Genomic DNA, 2,953 nt, shown 5'->3' on the forward strand with positions numbered 1-2,953 from the left:
CCCGTTTTAAGCTGCCGTTGTGGCACTTTAAGTAAAGCTCCTAGACATTCTTGCATCCCCTTCTTCACAGATGTCAAGTTTTTATGCTCTTTTGTTGTGGCACTTGTTTTGCTACACTGGGCCGCAGGAAACAGATTTATTACAATAACTGCGATTGAGGAGGAAATTCTGCTCTGGGTAAAGAGGAACATGTATTTAAATTTTCATCACTCTGACAACACACTCACAGAATATCAAAGAGGAGATTTTCTTTTGTTCTATTTTAGCTGTATTAACACTGAATATAAAAGACAAAAAACATTTTTTGATTTAAGCCACATTTATCAACCGTTTCACTAAATGTAAATCTAAATGTACTGGATTCATCAGAGCCAAGAGAAGCAAGTTATATCTGCCAAATGCTATTGTGATTAGAATAAGTTATAATTATTGAATCTTTAAATTATTGCATTTAAAGTTACCGTTATCAAAGGTTTGCCTTGTTTATATGTATATGTATTTAATTTTCATGTTTTTTTTTCTTACAATTACATGTGGGTGGGTTGCTCTAAAATATGAATATCAATACCAAGCTGGTGTCAGTATTGAACTGATACTACCACAGAAAGATTGATACATTAATTTTATATTCCCTCTGAAAATATTATTTTATTTTTGTATTTTTGCAGACTTTGTGTCTGCCTCAAAATAGATTTTGTTTTGATTTGCTCTTAAAATGGCATTTTTTTGCACAATGTCTATTAAGGAAAAAATGCATCATGTGAATACAATGTTAAAGTATTAATTTTCCAGACACCTATAAAGTTTATACAAATTCTGTCCTAGGTTTGAACAAAATAATTCAAAGAAAAAAAAAACATAACCACATGACCAAGCAAATACCACACAGGTAATCCCCACCAGCTCCTGAAATAAAAACAGCCAGGAGACGGAAATAAATATTGTTAGAATCGCTCCAGTTTTATTTATCGGACCAATACAGATATATTTTAAAAATTACAAATAATGGTTGATAATGATGTTGATATCAATTCAGTGTGCATCCCACTGAAAAAACCCAGACGATTATGTCCTTTCTCTTGCCATGTCTAAATAAGGAAAGAAATTAAGAGCATAGAAGTGTGTGTGTGCGTGTGTGTGTGTGCTTCGTAATCTCTTGTTAATCTCCTGAACACATGCAGAACACACCAACTCATGAGGATTTGGCCTCATTCACACCACAGTCCTGTTTCTGTTTACGTCATCTAATGGTCACCATTTGTAATCTGCTCCACATGATCTCCTGCTTTCCTTCCCTTCAGTTACAATGATTTAAAATTTGACTTTTTATTATTGTGATTCTGTGCAGACATATTTTTAAAACTGCACAAGAAGTTTGTCTTAAGATATTTTTGCATCCTTATCCATCAAAATTGTTGGTTCTATTTCCCATAATACTCCAACAGCCTATTATTTTATTTAATAATGCTAATGATTCATAATTGTGTGACATAAAGCAGGTTATTGTTTTAATGCAACATAAATATTAATAATGATAACAGAAGAGTAAAGATCTGCAGTACTGTGGAGAATGTCATCTTTAATGCATTTACAGGGCGTATGGATTGCCATTTTATTAAGGATCAAATTGATGCTTATTGACTCAAGTAGCTGTCCTGTCAGCTTCTATAATCACAACACTGTGCCTTTCTCAACGTTGACAACCTGAAAACATAAACACTTCATGTTTACACTGCCACTGATTTTCTAAATTTTCCACTCCGTTTAATAAGCGTGCCGTGGTGCAAAGGGACAGAAAACTCTTATTAGAATCACAAAAACATGAGACGTAAAATATGCTGCTGTTGGTTTGTTTACTGCAGTGTTTGAATTATATCATTATAATTTTTGAGAACAGCTTTCTGAATAATTTTATATATGCTGATCATACACAAAAATAAAAAGAATGCAATTAATTGGAGCATAAATGTAAACATGTATACTCAATATATTTTCTAAGGCTGTGCTAGATCAGCCAATCACAGTCCTCACTTAGAAATGTACAAAGAAAGTGAATTTTGTTAGCAAATAGACTAGCAATTCTAACTTTGCTTTGGTTTCTTTTACATTGATGCCTTGTTACATATGTTGTGAATTTCACCTTTCTTTTTGAACGGAGGAAAAGTTACCTCGTTATTATTCTGTCAAACAAACTGTTTGGTGGTTTGGGGGAAAAGAACTGTATTTCAAATCACAAATCAAATAACCTGGAGAGATGCATTGAGAAATCAGAATCGGCTGATATTCAACATGACTGATCTTGAAGACGACTACAAAATAACAGTAGCTCAGACTTGTGACCCGTCCCATCAGCTGTTGCCAGCAGGTCAATAAAATGGGTAGAATGACATCAACAGACATATGGTTTTAAATAGGGATACTCTGATCAGGTTTTCTGCTGCCGATTCCGATACTGATCACCAGAGGCTGATCTCTGCCGATCACTGATTTTTGCCGATCACCTGGATTGACTGTTAATTTTTTGCTTTAGGTATAAATGCTACTATGTGATCTGACAATTAAAAAATTATCTGGCCTAATTTAGGCATAAAACATGCAAAATACTTGAAGGCATAATACAGCGGCTATTCAGTCAAAAGAACAACTGAAAAACCTGCAATCAGTAAAATAATATTTAACAGTAAGGTTCTCAGTACCATAAATTATACATGAGTCAAATAAATCTGCCTATATCAAATAATGTCAAGCAAAAAAGGAAACATTCATTCAAAGTCAAACGCAGCCTGCATCAAAATAAACAATCCTTCCTGATAGCTTGGCTAGCTGAGTAATGCTGGTTCTGATTGGTTGTTTCTGACCGAGCTGAGTAATTCTGCAGAACACAGGAGGAGGCAGAGGAGATCGATTATTTTTTCAGAGATTATCTGTATTGGACAGCGAAAGTTTTAATATA

This window comes from Poecilia formosa, unplaced genomic scaffold (assembly GCF_000485575.1).
Source record: "Poecilia formosa unplaced genomic scaffold, Poecilia_formosa-5.1.2 Scaffold296, whole genome shotgun sequence".
Taxonomy (NCBI): domain Eukaryota; kingdom Metazoa; phylum Chordata; class Actinopteri; order Cyprinodontiformes; family Poeciliidae; genus Poecilia; species Poecilia formosa.